Raw genomic sequence first — 19,359 nt, 5'->3', positions numbered from 1 at the left:
ACATTCGACCACGGCAGTCCTATATAAATATCATTGTGCGCGCTGGGGTGACATGTATTTTGACAGTTTTCGGCGATTTTTCAGAATATTTTGGTAAGAGATGGAAAGGTATAGTCTCTTATGAAATGTAGACGGACATCTCAGCATTTCAGAAAAAATACAGTGAGTCTTAGTTCAAGGCCTATGCGGTGATGCGGCCGCTGTTTCCAACACACACCTACGCGCACGGCAGGCCTATATAAATATCATTGTGAACGCTGGGGTGACATGACTCCACGCTGGGGTGACATGTATTTTGACAGTTTTCGGCGATTTTTAGAATAGTTTGGTAAGACATGGAAAGGTATAGTCTGCGTATGAAATGTAGACGGACATCTCAGCATTTCAGAAAAATACAGTGAGTGTTAGTTCAACGCCTATGCGGTGATGCGGCCGCTGTTTCCAACACACCTACGCGCACATTCGACCACGGCAGTCCTATATAAATATCATTGTGCGCGCTGGGGTGACATGTATTTTGACAGTTTTCGGCGATTTTTTCAGAATATTTTGGTAAGAGATGGAAAGGTATAGTCTCTTATGAAATGTAGACGGACATCTCAGCATTTCAGAAAAAAAATACAGTGAGTCTTAGTTCAAGGCCTATGCGGTGATGCGGCCGCTGTTTCCAACACACCTACGCGCACGGCAGTCCTATATAAAATCATCATTGTGAACGCTGTAAATAGCCTTATATTCAATAAGGTGCAGACAGATGTAGTACCCTGAAGTCCACCTTTCCTGACTTGAAGTTTAGCCCATTACAGCGGGATACGGGTTTATAGTATGTGGATATCTCAAAATATCGTTTCTCCTGATGTTTTAAAAATGACTGTCAAAGGGTTCTTATTGCTCAGGTTTATCAATTCGGACTGCAACGGTAATCTTCTTATATATCTTAAGAACCATTACTGTTGCAGTCCGAAGATAATCAACAATGAATACGAACCCTTTTGACAGTAGATTTAAAATATTTGGAGTTACAATATTGCTATATTTATAGTATAATCGTATATATATAGTATAATCGTAGTTATTTTCGCGCTTTTGGCGCATAAAGATTGTGCGTAAATAATCGTATCAAGCGAAATATTCATGGTCAAGTCATGACAAATACTCAAGTAGGGACAAGATGCAATTTTTAACAACAAACACTACTTTATGATTTCTATGTTTAATTATCGTAAGTACTATGGGAATACACTCTTCCTGAATTCGTTGTCAGTTGATCTCGCATAAGGGACAGGTGTTGTCATGTTGACACAAGTATAATCCCACCTCTCTCTCTGATTGTTTTAGTAAACACAATTCAACTGTGGCGGCTAGCTTTGATAATTGAATATCTATTTGTTGTGATACCATCACTCAGGTGTTTGAAATGCGCTGAAGAAACAACAGTAGTTTTTAAAATATTTGGGGTTACAATATTTTGATTGTATATATATACTAGTAGCCGTGTGTCATCTACACGTAAGATGTTTTTTTTTCTAGCTGTAATTATACACAGTTGCAATTTCATATCTTCCTTATGCTTAGCTGAACAGTACAAACTGGACATGTTAGATTGTCTTCCTGGTCATGAATAATTAGCAGGGATGGTAATATGCGATGACAATGTGTTTACACTGGTCCAGGATGAGCAAACATGGCGAGAAGGAACCATGGCCACCTACAGCGAGTTGTAGGGAAAAGAAAATATCATAAGTGCGTGGTTATCTGATTTGTCAACTAATACGATCGTATCTTTACAAACTGATGAGGGAGACCCACTGTCTCCCCTCAAACACGTGGCGGTTACGCGTTAATACCCTCTCAGTGCCAGAAGATGGCTTAATGTGCATCCGTGACACTTTCCGCATAGCCCGGGTTGATGGTCTTCACCACTAGCAATAATAGTCATCTGGAAGCAATTAACAATTGGCTCACTTGTTACTGTTTTATTATCCGAAAGCATCAACCTACAAAATCAGCAATGTGACGTGTGAAGTTAGAATACATTTCTTCACCCACATATTCTATATAACAAATTTATATTGTTGAAACTAACATTTAATCTACGAGTTTACACCGTACTAAAGATCTCCCATAAAAATCGAATCTGGTTAACAAAATTAGGAATTTCTAATCATAGATTACCCATCGAAACGGGACGATGGTTTAATATGTATCTGGAAATCAGAACATGTACCATTTGTAAAAATAATGTTATGTGTGACTAAAAACAAGTTATTTTATAATGTACACATCTTAATGCTGAACGTAAGAAGATACTTCCATCTCATTTTGCAACAACCCATATATGGACAAATTTATCTTACTTATGAAATCAGATTATACCCCACTCCTATTGAAACTTTCACTGTTTACTAAAACTGTTCTTAGTCATTTCTAAATCAATATAGATCTACTCATATGTTATTTATTATTATAAACGATTGTATGTTCTCTATCTATATATGTATGATTTACGAGAATAAAATTCTGTTCTGTTCTGTTTAGTAAGAAATAATGAAAAGGTTGACACGTACGTATTTACATACTTGTATCCCATTTGTTGTTGTGATGTAAATATTCATCCGGTTCATATCGTAGAAAAGTATCTGTGTGTTCTCTCGCTTTGTCCTTGCAGAATTGGGAGTCAGAGTTCGAGTTTATTTTATTTCAGTTGATATTCAGACCAACGGCCCATTACAACATAAAGCATATACAATATAATAGCCTAATGCATGCATAATATATGCATATTCATATGTGTAGTAACATATTGGTACAATGATTCATATCTGTAGGGATAATATAGAAGTTCTCAAATTCATTGCATGATGTAGATACATTGATACATTTCTAATAATGCTTTCATTTTATTTGACATTAGGTAAATAAACTGGTCTATAGAAATCGTCCCGACATCGATATATTGTTTTCTAATGTGTGAAAAGTGATCAGCAACCCAAAGAAAATGGTATTCATCCTCTTTATCTCCCGATTTACATTATTTACACAGTCTGTATTTTCGCTCGATACCGTTCATCCCTACCAATTTCTATTTCTAGTGGGAGTGTTCACCAACGAAAGTTTGCCAAAATACTCCTGAATTTATTTACTAGTATTTGTATTGAATTGATATACTCTTCAGTTTCAAATATATACTTAAACAATTTTGTATCTATGCAGTTTAGATGTACTATTTATTGATTTAAAACCACTCTGATATGAATACCATCTTTCATTCTTTGTTTGAATTCCTGGAGAAATCAAGCTTATGTTTTGCACGCCTTGATTTACCCATACATACATAAATCCATTAGAGCATAAAATGTTTCTCACCTTGGTAACCCAGTTTACTTTTCCGTTAGTATCATAAAGAAGTGATATTCTGTAACATTTTTGGCATATCTATGGTCAGGCATCCTGTTTATTTTAAGCCAGTATTTAATGACTCTTACTAAAGTGTTAACAAATGAGGGAAGCGGTCACACTCACCAAGGACAGCATAATATGGTGTCTTAACTGCCAGTTGTAAATATCTCTTACAAGATGTTAACTGAATTCTTTCTAATTCATCGTATTGCTTATATACTCAAATTTCACATCCGTTGGTATCAAAAATATGGAAGAATATCTTGCTATTTATAGTGCAGTTCATATTCAATGTCTGTAGAACACTATTTAAAGCTCCGGTTCCCTTCCTGGGCTCTTATACTAATATATTTCCATGATAACTGAGAGTGAAATATATACCAAGGTATTTATAATTATTCACAACTTTTAACTCGACTCCTTCAAAGTTCCATTTCTCATTTGTTCCTAACACCTCCCCTTCTGAATACCATTGTATTTGATTTTGCCATATTAACTTTCAATCAAATTCGATCGAAAATGAAGAAAGAATGTTTAACTGTTTTTGGAGGTCCTTACCCACATTAGAAAACAGCACAATGTCGTCAACAAAAAGAAGTAAATATATATGTACAAGATCAGGCATAAGTTGTAGCCCATAGCAGTCTAGACATTCAATACTAGTTGCTAATTCGTTTATATATATTGAAAATATCAAAGGGGCTCATAATGCATCCCTGTTTTAAACCGACATGACATTTGAAGAATTCTGAATACGTGCTGTTATTTCTTACACAAGCAGGAACATCATTATACAGATTATGTATTATTTGAAATGACTTGCCTTTTATTCCGATGCGATTGAATAATTTCCAAAGTTTTGGTGTCCTTACCGTATCAAAATGGCCTTCTTAAAGTCTATGATCGCTGCATATAAGTTCCCTCTTTTCTTCGTTATTTGTTTCTCTATCAATGCACTCAAAAAATAAATATGTTGTCAATAGTAAGAATACTCATGTCTAAATCCACACTTGAGGATTCAACAATTTTATCAAATATCTCTGTCCACATTCTTAGTCGGTTACATATGATTGAAGTAAATATTTTTACTAAATATGCTTAAAGAAGTGATATCCCTCGATAGTTGTTTGGATCATTTGACGGTCGACCTCTTATGTAATGGAATAATAATAGACTTCGACCATTCATATGGCCATGCATCCCATGTCAAAAAATCTTGTTGAATAACTTACGGAGAGTTGGGGTTAAGACACCAGCACCATGCATGAAAATCAGCAATTAATTTATCAGGGCCAGCTGACTTATTCCTCTTCAAACCATTGATAGCCTTAGATATTTCTGCCACAGTTATTTCATTGTTTAAAATCATATTCGAAACTTCATCAATATCATTATAATCACTTCACTATCGTCCGTCTCCAGTGGAGGGAAGTATTCTCGATTCCATCATTGAACAATTTACAAAAGTGTTCCTTCCATGTATCTATCGATATGTTACTTTTTATGTGTGGTAGTTTTTCGACTGGCTAATATATCCTTTACTGTTTGCCAGAAACGATTTGGCTCATTAAGATTTTCCATCAAAGTTATCCATGGATGCTGTGTCCTTCTGGATTTCTGGTAAATGGATCTAAAAAGTTTTACTTTCTAAATACCTGCTTAAATCATTATCATCATGCGTTCTCCTAAACTTCTTAAGATTAGCATATTTTTGTCTCTTGGCTTTATGGCAATCGTTATCGAACCAAACAGATGTATAACGACTCTCTGTTGTGTCCGCCCTTTCATTAACTGAGCAAGTTCAGAATTAAACCATTCAATGAACCAACAGCTTGGTTAATATTCACATCTCTAATATTTTTCCAGAATATCTCTTCCATAGATTTCCAACATTTTCACTTAATGATTTTATTTAAATATCTTTAGCTGATACACATTATCTATATTTATACAACTCGGGGCTACACATGGATCACCAACCTCACTGGCATATCCCTCTGATGCTAATGTTAAAGACAGAGGGAGGTGGTCAGATTCTGTTCGTTCATCGATAGTAAAATCTGCAATGCTATCAAACATATTTGGGGAAACAATAAAATAACCAATAACACCTTTTCCAATGTGCGATATAAACGTATACCCTCCAGTTGCCTTATCACTCCCAGCTCTACCATTTTACAACATGTAAGTCATTGCTAATGCACAATTTCACAAGATAACGCCTTATAGTTGTTCAGTGTGTGTCGTCAACGGTCACTCTTGATATATCAAATAGTTTTCCATAATAGCTGGGTATATAATGTCATCATCTGAGTCATCATCTATATAATCGTTTCATTTCCCAAACGGGCATTGAAATCCCGCATAATGTTATTTTCACAATTTTGGTATCGATTGCTGAGTTCCAACACTTCTTGATCTAGTTCCTCAGCACCTCCATACCGACCTCCTGGTACATTAAATGCAGGTGATGATTGAGGCGGTATTTAAATTCCACCTAAGATAACATCACAATTCATAGGAAATACTTCCTTTGAAATTTTAAAGAACATTTAAAAGAGTGGGAGTCAAAATGATACCCTAGCTGTTGTGACATCTGTTTACAAACTATAGGTTTTAAATGTTTTATTTTCATTCATGTGTTTGCTGGTGCTGAATGTTTTGACCGTAACTGACACAACACTATCATCGCGAGTCTGTTCTATATTGTGATCTGAAACAGGTTTAATATAAAAGCACCATCCTACACAGTTTTAGAACCAAACCACATACAAATCATGTGATAAAGAACACATCGGATTGTATGTAGAATTTAAACAATAATCTTCCAGAGAAAAAGGAAACAATATATCAAATATAAGGACAGTAGTGTGCATTCACAATGACTCTGCTCCACACACATGATATTTTTCCGAAATAAAGCATGAATGAAGCATTGTTCTGGTTCCATTTTATTATTCTTTTGATTATGAAGACGTATATTGTAAAATAACAAAATAAATTTCTGCTACTAACATTTAACCTACGAGTTTACTCTGTTCTGAAGTTAAAAGTAAGTGACAAGAAATATTAGCGTATGTTGCATGATTACATACTGAGGGAAAAATGCTGTTAAGCTTCACCCTGAAAATGTGACTAAAAACTGGTTCTTTTTATGAAGATATATCTGTTCTCACATATCGATAGGGTTGCTGTTCACTTCACGAGTAGCTGTCAGCTTCTTGCGTGATTAATATAATATCACCCGACCTAAACTGCATTGGTTCTTTCCTGTTGCTTGATCTAACCGCAATGTCACGTGATGGCAAACTGATGCACTTTGGCCAATGGGCTACTGTGACAAAAAAGATTCGTGTTACCGGGGGCCACAATATCTGCCTCTATTATACCGCATGAAGGATAACAAATCTAGACCCTGACAAGTTCACCTATCACGTCTGGTTTTCATCTGAGACTTTCAGCGAGAACCATATACATAGTTTGAGCTGATCCTTACACAATTATCTGAAGATGGAACACGAGTAAGTGAATTCTACTTAAGATTTATAAATAGGCGTCCCATAAAAGATGAATTTTGTAATGTAAAATGTATCCAAATATATAAAATGTTAGTAAGAATGTTCATCAATTCTAGGATAGCAATGATTAAAAGGAACATTGAATTCATACCCCTGATCTGCATCGTTGATAATATGGAAAAATGTTGCAGGCTCGAGGAGCATTGAATTCATACCCTTTATCTGCATCGTTGATTTATGGAAATATTGTTTGCAGGTTCCGGGTAATATGCCCAGGAGTTTAGAGAATAACAGAAAGTGTTGTGGTAGCGCAGAAAAGCCAGCTTTTTGTAGCACCCTTCTGGATACAGCTTCAAGAACAAAGAACTAAGATGGCACTACGGTCAAATTGTGAGTAAGCAAAATGTCCATATTGTCAGTTTGGCAAAGTTGATTTTTTAATTATAAAGGTGTAAAGAAGGCATGTGACTCCTTTTCGCACTGATTTAGGGTGGTTCGTCATTTTGTTTTAAGAAGTTTGATTGTGTGTCAATACATATTTATTGCTTAAAATAAATTCGTATTATACAGTTATACCGACGATATCAGATAGCCCACGGATTCTGCTGAATGGCAAGGAAAACATCTGAAGCCAAAAGATGATTCCCTTTTGTTATTATATCATCGCAGACGCTAGGATTGTAAATACGGTGAAGGACGCAAACAAAATAATGAGGTAATGTACCATATCTCTATAACAGAAAGGTGTGGCATTGTTCTAAGTTAGTTATAATCCGTTTGTAGATAATGGAGTATTTATTCTATGCTACTTATTTTATTGATACATATGGACCAATCATTTTTTAAAGTAACTATCACTTACAAAGCGATGGAATATATTTTCACCTCATATCACGTCCACGGGATATATAGATTTTCAGAAAGATCAACTATTTCAAGGCAGTGTGAAGATATGGGGAGAGTAGTTGCCAGTTCTTGAATGACGAAAAAGATTATTTTACACGATTTGCTTGATTGCATATAATTTTCTGAGTATTGTTGAGGATATGTACCTCAAGTGACCGTTAATTTTAGTCAGACTCAAACAGATCTTAAGAATAATATGTCCATATATGAATGGTTGGTTGTGTAAAACGGAGAAATGAATTCGGTTATCAATGAGTGTAATATACGTCATGCGAAGATGCACCGTATGTGCCCATATAAAAGCACATAATACCCGCAATTATGTGTATGTAAAGCACTGTTATTCAACATTTACGACTTGTCATAATTGCAGGAGGCTGAACCACCGGCATAGGCACCAGTATGCCAGGAAACCTGTTGAGACAGCCTCTGTTCACCATACCAAACCTGCATTGTGGCGCAAAACTGCACATCAGGGAGGCGCTGTGTTTTCCATACGAAGGTGATAATGCAATGTTAATGTAGATGAACACAGTCGCCTTAGGAGTGTTTCAGATGCCTATATTTTCCGAAGCATGTTCGTGATACCATACCATAACCTATTACACTGTTATAGATACAGGATGCCTTTTAAAAATAAATAAAAATAAATCAGATTTTTATTACGTTTTCTCGTAAAAGTACCTTTTGGGGTTGAGTAGCATCCATGTATCGAACCCTCACTCTAAAGTGAGGCATCTAATCAATGATACAGGAACCAAAAATGGAAGTCTGAAGACTGGTAATATAAAGTTCAGATCACGTACTTTGTGTAAACCTCACATCCCAGATATAACATGTCATGCGTTTACACGTCTATCACCAGCAAAATGAATGCCAGATATGTTTGAAAGTAGACGGCATCTGTTAAATAGATTAGGCATAAGTGACACATATACATCAAAGACAATGTTTGAAGTGGCTCTCAGGTTGATTAGAGATCAATGACCTAATTTAGACAATTTCTCCAATAATTTATTTCTGTGTGGGAGCGAGAGGAAATACATGGGGTACAGTGATTGTACCAAAGCGAAACAATTGAAAAATGGCCAAAAAAAACCACTTAAAATCGTGTTCAGGCAGTATTTTCATCACAGTGTACAATAAATTCCTCTTGAAGTATGGTGATAACAGATTCAATGTAAAAATGTACTTCAACAAAGAATAAGTTATGTTGGCTAAGATGTTATAATGAATGAAACTGCATAATGAGAACATATCCAGCGAACATGTCTACGACCTGAAGGGTGAAATGACTTGGGAAAGTCCATTCTGTTGTACCTGTCAACGGGTATTTGTTGACATCGGAACAAAAGGACTGGTAATCTTGATCAAATAACCTCTTCAGTTTTGAATTTTTGTATGTACTTGAAATGGTTGAACATCCCTCATATTTTGCATTTTGCAAACGGTTTTATCATATACAGGCTGAGAAAGATGAAGGGAGGAAAAGACGTAAATACATAGCTGAATTTGTGAAAGCAATGACAGAAGGAAGACTATCAGAATATCACTTTGATCGACGCTTTATTGTTTCATTTCCGAGACCGAAGACCATTCAGAGCACCCCACTGGCGAGGTAAAGTACAATGTCATCTGGGTGTTGTGTACCTATAATAAGAAACTGAGGCATCAATGACAGGATGCGAATATTAAGTCGCGAGAAATTACTACATCGTTTCAGACCATTATTTTCGGACAACAGTTATAACTATCTTAAAGGGACAACCAGCTTTAGTTCATGGTAACCGTAGTTCGTTATATGCATTTCTACAGAACGTTTCAATAAGTGTCTGTCGCCCAAAACAGTTGATTAAATCTCTGACCGACAAATGTTCGTTTCATTCGACATACTTATGTTCATGTGTGTATTTATATGTGAACGAGAAGGTATTTATAAGCTACAGTGCTCTTTAGTGATAGCTTTTGTGCGCGGCGATATTATTAGCAAAATATATTTAACATGAGTGTTTCTGTTTCGATGTATATTTTTGGTTTGTTAGAACTTTCAAGGGAAACTGCCGCATATTTATTTCTTGAACGCACGAAGTATGAGCGTATCCTTGTAGCTGGTGTCTCCCTCCATAACTCTCTATATTGCAGGAGAGTGGTGGCACAAACAGAGTTGACAAACTCGTGATTGACAAAATACACGAGGTTGTGGAAACTGGTGAAACGCGACCCAGAGAAGTTGGAGCAAGGGTAGAGGAATTTATAAAAGAGGTTTATGCCGTCACAACCAAGTTCCACGAATCGCCAGTTCAGCCCAACCAAGAAGGGTTTATATAACCACATTCAGACAGCTGTACATTAATAACAGGTAATGACGTAAACTGTTGTGTATACATATATGCAAAATACGCTGCACAGATTTCTATGTGTTGCGGTATCCCATCTCAAAGAGAATTGAACTACAACAACTAAAACTAACATTCCATTTCAAAATGTTGTTTTCTAGTTGTTCATTTCCACGTATCATAATTGATTCATAATCAAACCATGTTTTTGTTCACATTGTTCGACATTAGCAATGACATGACCTCTTACCTAATACATTAATGATAATTCAGAAACATGGACGTTATCATTTGAAAACTCACTCAACAAATCGTTGTATTCAGGACCATACACACACACAATTTCAGGAATTCTGAAGAACTAAAAGGAATCATCTCAGACTTGCAGCGAACAACTGAAAAAGAGACGACACAGACTCACGTCTAGACAGCTGCTGGTTTCGACCAAAGAAGTGAGGCAGTATTCGCTTGAATATAATTATGCTAATGTTGGGTGAAGAAAACCCTAATTCATAACCTGTTGAAACAAATATCCATGCTCTTTTAAACATACCTGTGAAACTGTTGACAACCGCAAAGATATTGTGTTCATTGCTTCCTAGTTTGCGAATGTTGTGTTTCAGCAAAACTTTGGATGCGATAAGTTCATACCCAATGCTCCTTGCGTGCACGGAACAGTACTGGTTGTTTTATTTGAAAAATATTAAGATTGAAACTGATAATATCAGCACCAGGATTTGTAATCGTGTTAAACAAGTCACCACTGGGGTATATCCACACCCTACTCATACAGTGGCGGTCAGGTTGCACAGTGGCTAAAATGTTGGCTTGTCACAACCTTATGCCAACGTATGGTGTCAGTCACCATTTCAAATATTAACATCACTCAGTACAGACATTTCTCATTAACATGACAATGTAACTGAAACCTCATATTGTTAAATGGATTTGGGCATCGCTACTTCAATCTTAAATTCCAATGTGCAATAATAAAACCATTCCCATGCACCATTTGTTAAAATGACCTATGTAAAGTACTTTGTTTAAAAAAGGATATTTGCTATTTCAGTGATACCACAGGCGACACCTTCGTACTTGTTATGTCAACACAGTGGCAAAAGACAATGCTTGAACAGTTTGGCAGTGCTGTTTTATTGGATGCAACCTACAAGACTAACAAGTACAACCTTCTTCTGTATCAACTGGCAGTACGCACAAATTCTGTGTATGTTCCCGTGGGTTTCATTGTGACGGAAGATCAGACCACGGATAGTCTGCAGGAGGGGATGGAGAAATTTGCTTCCTTTCACAAGGAGTGGAAGCCTGAAGTATTCATAATTGATGACGACCAGTGGGAAAAAAACGTCATACAGAAGATTTTTCCAGGTAATTATTGTTTTTAATAATACACATAATCTCCATCATTCTCTAAGAATTACAGAAGGATTTGTCTACTTTGTCACCCACCCACTTCTACTAATAACCTTTTTAACAAAAGAGAATAGAATTTCATGATAGAGAAATAATTTCAGACAGAACATTTCTGTTTCCAGAAAGCAGTTTTTACATCTGCCATTTCCATGTGAAGCAGGCCTGGAAAAGATGGCTACAGAGGATACCATCAAAGACAGATCAGGAGGCGATGATGTCAGAGTATGTGTCGTGCTGCATTATGTGTAACAGAGAAATGATATCAAACATTATGAATAATCTCAAAACACATCATAACAGGTGTAATATCTACACAGAAAAAGTGAACTTATCCATAGAAAAACATCAGAATATTTTTTATTTAAATGTAATTTAATAAAAAAACCCATGAAACTTGATTGGTAAACAAGTGAATTACATGTTAATACTGCTCGAGGACACATAATTCATCATATACTTTAAACATTATTTGTATTGAAATGCATGCAAAGCTAGATGTGTGTATGAATGAAATACATTTGCTTTTTATATACATCAAGTCATTACTAATTAACAACTTGCCAGATTTTTATATGCAATTTTGAACAGAAAGTAATATTTAGAATTAATTTCTTTTAATCAAATACAAATTTCTGTACAGCCTGGTTCATATGGAAGATTAAGATAGATTGTAAACATAAAGAACAAATACTGAACTGAAATGATGTACACAAAACAAGTTTTATTATCCAAAATATATCAAACACTGATCTGTGTTAACATCGCTGCAGCTAAGAATGAAGCAACGTATATCTCAGCATATGTTGGTAACTGTGCTTCCATGTGTCAAGTTCGGGAATGTTGTAATGGTATTCCAGAAATTTGTTATAGCTGATATACATGTACCTGCTTATGCTTTGTTTTAAACCTCACATTTTGAAGAATAGCTGTGTTAAGAATACACCTACTGTATTCAGCTGTGAGATGATGATATATTTTGTAAAATATTATAAGTTTTCTATCATTAAGTTCCCTTTATAATGACTTACAATTTGTTTCATTGACGGTTCATACCAAGACAACACCACATATAGTCCAATCATATAGTCTGTTCTTTTAGGCCACTTATCCAATACATGACACAGTAATCATAAATTGGAAAAAAATGATCACTTGTACCTATTTTCAAAGATATTTCGGAATGAATGACATTAAGAACTTTTGAGATTTAAGCATAGCTTTATTTTTAGGTACAGCCTTTAGTTTCCTTACATATGTATTGCCATTGTTTGTGTTCTTCTAACTGTTTGCAGATTAACGTCTATGGATATTAGATTGTTTTTATTGGTTTTATCCAGCTTGTCCAACATAATGTCCTGCCTGGAAGAGTCTGACTATGGCAGTCAAGTTCAGGAACTGAGAGATCAGTGGGGGCACTATACAAACTTCATGGAGTATATGGACAACTTCTGGCTGTGCTCACCTAAGGTACCGATATATTATAATCACATGCACTGTAATGTAATCAAGTCATACAAAATAGGTACGGGGCTGTAACATGATTCTAAATGTTCTCTCCACAATGAAGTCTTTCAGTCATAGAATGGTGTTCATGTTTTATTTTTTATATCAATATCTTGCACAATAAATGTCGAATTCTTCTGTACGGACATAATAACATGAACACATGAAACTGCTTGTATATGGCACTATATATGAACATTACAATTCCAGCCATGGGCCATGGCGTTCAGACCTTTTGACCAACATGTGGGACTTACAACAAACAATGGAGTGGAGAGGCTCCATTCTCTGTTTAAAAGTGAGCAGAAACATTCTACAGACATGAGCATAACAGGGCTGATTGCAATTCTGATGAAACATCACAAGAGCAGACAACAGAGGTAATTCAGAAGTTTTGTTTAATTGGATAATGGTAAACTGTAAGCTTGAAATGAAATGTTTGCTCACAGTAAATCCTACACAAGATGTGCAGGTTTCATTCTTTTGGCATTGTTATATGCTGAGTTGAACATATTAGCAGTGGGTGGCCAGAAATTTATTTTATCTTTGTTCTTTTTCTTAACAAAGCTAAGTCATTGTTCATAGTTGTCTAAAATTCAGAAGAATTTCAGTGAGACTCCCTTCCCATTCCTAATACTCCTTACAACCTTCAACTGAGCACAATTTGAAAGAATAAACCCTTAAACAGTACAAACCTACAAATAGTGGATACTGAAATACAACCCTTTCTTCAAAGATATCAGATTAATTGTCATAAAACTTACACTTGAATGGATATCACAAAATCAGAATAAGATCATAGGAAAAATAAAATTTTCTTTGGGTATTGATAAATATACATCCTTGAGATATATTCTGGAAATAACAATTATCATTGCAGTTACTATGAAAAGAACAACAGAATAAAGATGGCATTGAAGGATTCTGTCCCGAGGTTCTTGACTGGAGAGAGGGTGGACATGCTTTGACCACTGTAAAAGGAGACTGAATGAGGTGATGCAGACAGAATCCATCCACAAAGGTGAATCAAATTACCAAGTGAACAATTACAATGTTGTTTTAAATAGGGGTACCAAAGATCTCTGTTCTTGTCAAGACTATAAGACATTTTTTCCATGTAAGCATATTCTGGCCACATTATATCACAACAACCTACCATGGGAAGCCTTACCCAAGCAATACAGAGACACCCCAATGTTACAAGTCAGCAAGGATTGCAGGACCTCATTGCCAACAGGTATTAATGTCAAGTTTCCAAAAGTCTCATCAGAAGATTGTCTATCACCTAGCAACATGAATGGTGCAGAGTCAAGTGGCACATCACTGAAGGCTCAGACAGATGATATTGACACTGCCCAAGGGAAACAAACAAGTGTGAGGTTACTGTGTGAGCTGTGGGATCTGCTGACAAGGTGCAACTGCCCGGAAACAGTGACAGAGGCCAACCAGTCCCTAGAAAAGACAAAGAAAACTGTTCAAAACAGAAACTGTTTTAGGAAAAGGATAAAACACAGACAGATGCCAAGAGCAGCTTTAAATTTCCTGAAGTCCAATGCACACAGAAGGTATATCCTCAACAAGAAGAAACATACACTCCGTAAGTATTGTGAGTAAACAAAATACTGAAAGATTATTCACATATGAGAAAAGTAACATAAAAGAGTATATCTAAATCTGCATTAATGATTAAATGAAGTATGTATTGCTTTTAGGAGAAATTAAATGTGCAAATAATTAACTTTTACAGTTTTACTTGCAGGGAGGGCAAAATGGCTTTCCAGTATTTCTAGAAAAGCTGTCAATAAGGTAACCCTTTACAAGAATATGCAAAAAAATGTAAATACAAACACAATAAAGAGACACAAAAAAACAAATACTTTGTTTCAGCTGATTACAATAAGCTTTATACTTTCTGGTACTAAACTGATACTATAGGCTTACTGTAGAATTATGTTGATCATTGACCATTTGAACTTAAGCAATATTGACCACTTGCAGGAGCTGGGAAAATCTGCATTTGACCAACCTGATATGGCAAGTGTCATGGTAAGTTTAAAGAGAGAAAACAAAACATATCAATTATATCAATCTTAGCACAGTGTCATATTGTTTGTAGAATATAATTATTATGGATATGTTCAGTACATTTAATTAAAATGTTTTCATCCCTATGTAATACTGGAAAGTACCTATGAAGTCATAAATGTCTCATACCATGAGGTAAAGATAGAACCTTTGATACTAGACAAACACCAGCGCTGCATTTGAGGGAGGAAACAGGAAATGGACAGAAACAATAGACTTAACAAGAGAATCCAATGAGGACACCACAACCACACAGGTATGTAAAGTGTACATACTTGGAATGTACAAAAATTATATTACATTCTTTCAAGAAATTTGGATTTATACCCTCAAAAACCAGGTGTTTCTTAATGCAACAGAATTGTTATGTATGGTTTCTTAAAAGAACTGGTTGTTCCTTGGAAGATTTATTTACAATAACGACAATTATTTGTTAATTCCAGCAGGCAGTATATGTGTCAGAAGATGATAAGGCTTGTATTTCAAGAGCTGAGGTAAGTAAAAGCGTGCATGTGTCAGCGTTTGGGATTTAAGCATACACACTTAGCAGTATTATTATAGCACTATTAACCTAGTCACTGAATCTGCTGGGAACCTGTTCTGTCCAAGAATACACATCAGTTCTGAATTAAAGCATCAAATGTTACATTATTAATTATCACACAGTGATGATACAATCTGACTGAGATAATATGCAAGTAAAGTGGAAGCCCTCTAAACCGGCACTCGTTGGGACCGACAAAAATTGCGGAATAGAGGGTGTGTGCTGGTTTAGAGAATGATAGTAAATTAAACTGCATCTGTCAGGACCAAATTCTAGTGCCGATATTGAGAGCATGCTAGATTGGAGGGATGCCAGTTTAGAGGGCTTCCACTGTATAGTGCATAAATACAGCACCTTTCACAAACACAGGGAAAAATCCATTCTTCAATCAAAATGCAGGAAGATATGGTTCAAGTCAAAGTACTGAATGGCATCACTAATCAGTTTTGTTAGAGTTAAATTTGTTATGAACTTGACAAGATAAGATAAACAGGAAAAATGTGTTTGGTGAAAAGAAAGACAAAATACACTTAACAGGGAGGAAATCAACATTATGGTTTTGTGAACTGTGCCAAAATGTAAAAATTGTGGTAAATATAGTATTCGAGAAATTGAGAAAATAGTTTTAGCAAATATCTAATACATGTATAAAAACTATAGAAATTTTCTTAAATGAGTATGTTGAGATTCTCTTACAGTCTAGGTGTCTTTTCAGTACTTTGGGAGACCTCCTTGCCCTGCAATACATGGCGGAATGCCCCTAGGTACACTAACAATCAAAGTTTGCAGGAAATGGAGTGTGCCAGCGTATCCTAATATTTGACTACTTCTTTCTTCATATCCTCAATATTTCTAAGTCCATTTTGGTTTATTCTGTGCTTTATGAACATATTGTTCCTTCTTCAAATTTCCAGTGAAAATACACAATGGTGCCATTTCCCATGATGATCCCACCCACATGTGAAATATTAGGCTATGTTTTGGGTGTTGCTAGATAGGTTTCATGGTATTTTTTTTTGTCCATGTTTTCGCAGTTCTGAAAAAGTCAAGACAGACTTTCCTCAGAAAATAAAACATTATACCAATCTTGATTAGGTGGGCCCTACACCAGTTTAAATATCTTTCATTTTGTGCATCTTCATCAATGGTGAGGGAATTCCGCTTTTTCACCATTACTCTTAATGTAGTAAGGTTCATTCTTAAGCCTACAAGAGTTGCCTCCCATATTGAGCCCTTTACTACAGAATGTAAGACCTACATTAATTTCTATTATCAGTATTAAGAAACAAAAGATTGTCTCAATAATTTCTGGAAAATCTGAAAAAATTAAATGGGTTATTGACAAGAGAGATTGTATGAATTACAAAAACTGCTTAAATATATATATAGAGAGAGATAGAGAGACACACACACACACACACACACATACAACAATATTTAATATTTCTATGGACAAGTTTTTTTGCTCGAACATCATTCTGGTTGATAGCACTTGTTTTAAAAAGTTATGAAGAAAAAAGTGATAATTATGCCCTTTAGACATGTACAACCATATCAGTGGATGGTTTCTTTTGAAATCAATGTATGGATACATGTACTTAAATGACATTGACCACTTGCAGGAGGATAGTGAATCTGAAGATGACATACCTGCTATGGCAAGTTTCATGGTAAGTATATAGAGAAAACAAGATAAATTAAGACATTCTTAGCTCTGTCTGGTATTGTTGGAGGAATCCATATACATGTATTACACTTTAGGTACATCTTATTAAAATCTGTTACTACTAGCAAGGAGCCATGAAGTCATAAATCATTGTCATACTATGCTGGTAAAGCTAGAATCCCCATTCTCTCATCCTAGGCAAAGTCAGCAGCATCATTTGAGGGTGGAAAGAGGAAAAGGACTGCAGTTATAGACTTAACAAGTTGAATCAGATGAGGACAACACAACCACAGTGGTATGTTATATACACATTCTTGCAAAGTACCAAAATTATCATATATTTGTTTTACTTAGAAGAAAATATTACTTGACCCAAATGAAAGGTTTTATTGTAAAGTGGTTGATAAGTAGCAAATTGTATATTTCTGTGATGTCCCCAATTGCAGGAGCAAGATGATGATTCAGATGGCTTACCAGTGTTAAAAATTTGACGGAGAAAGAGGAAAAGAACTTTGGCAAAGCAAACAACAGATGCTCACACAACTAAGGAGGTAAATATAGTACCATGTGTGTTAATAGTGACTCAGAGATATAGAAATGCTTTCATTGGATTTCAACATGAACTTATAATGAACTAACTGTCCCACACTTTCCAGAACCAAGGAGATGAGACAAGTCCGATCAACAGGAGACACAGTGAACCTGTAAGTTAATGAGATAACACAATAACAGGAATGTAGACATTTAACTGAAGTATGGTTTTATTTTTGTTGTCTGAAAACAATCTAGGCTGGACAAGACACATCTGTGTTTGATGTAAAAATCCTCCAGGCAATCAGGTTGTGATAACATACAATCATAGTCAGTGAACATTACCTCCCAATTCATTGTGTGGCCTAATACTACCAAAACGGCAAGGTGGCCAACATCAAGAATGAGAGAAATATACCTCTGGTATGCAGTATGAAGAGCCAAGTCTATCCCAAAGAAAACAATCATTAAATGTGAAGTTTTAACTATACAGAAATGACAGCTATTGTTCATGTTGCTTTCAGCTACCAATACCTTTGGATTATGAGTCCATATGGAAGTTACACTCAAACACAAATGCTGTGATGGCTGTAGTAGATGGACATAAACTGACAGGGAAGAGCTTCGGAGCACTGAGACCAGGGCATGAAGTTACAGATGAGGTACTTCCATAACAACTAATTTATTTGAAATTTGATGTAGCAATAATTATTTGACAAATAGTACACCTATTTATATCTATTTTGGTTAGGTAATCCTCATGTTTATGCTTGGCTTGGCATCACCCTTATGGAAGGGACTTTTTCAAGGAACATCAGTCTTGGCTTTCCTGATATATGACAGCAAAAGAACTTTGCTAGTTGTTTAATGCCACATTTGACCATAGTTGAGGTGCCTAATGAAGGTCTATGAAATAGTTGGGAATTTTATCCCACCGGCATATAATGCGGTGGGATATAGTCGTCGCCTCGTCCGTCTGTCCGTCCGTCCGTCCGTCCGTAATCATTTTGTTTCCGGACCATAACTCAAAGACCGTTCGATATTTTTTAACCAAAATTGGTAGATATGTCAAAAATAACCTAAGGTGGTGCCTTTTGCTATTTACAGATAATTGTCATTTTATTTTTCTCGGTTTCCATGGAAGCGTTTTGGACTTAGTCTTAAAGAAGGGTGGGCTTCGTTTCCGGAGCATAACTCAAGAACCATTCAATATTTTTCAACAAAACTTGGTAGATATATCAAACAGATCCTAAAGTTGTGCCTTTTGCTATTTACAGATTTTTGGCATTTTTATTTTTCCCGGTTTCCATGGAAACAATTAGGACTTAGTCCCAAAAGTGAGGGGTGGGCTTCGTTTCCGGAGCATAACTCAAGAACCGTTCAATATTTTTCAACAAAAGTTGGTAGATATATCAAACAGAACCATGAGTGGTGCCTTTT

The sequence above is a fragment of the Haliotis rubra genome, unplaced genomic scaffold (genome assembly GCF_003918875.1).
Source record: "Haliotis rubra isolate DU_JTF1 unplaced genomic scaffold, ASM391887v1 Scf1033, whole genome shotgun sequence".
NCBI classification, from domain to species: domain Eukaryota; kingdom Metazoa; phylum Mollusca; class Gastropoda; order Lepetellida; family Haliotidae; genus Haliotis; species Haliotis rubra.
Note: the sequence above shows the minus strand (reverse complement) of the source record.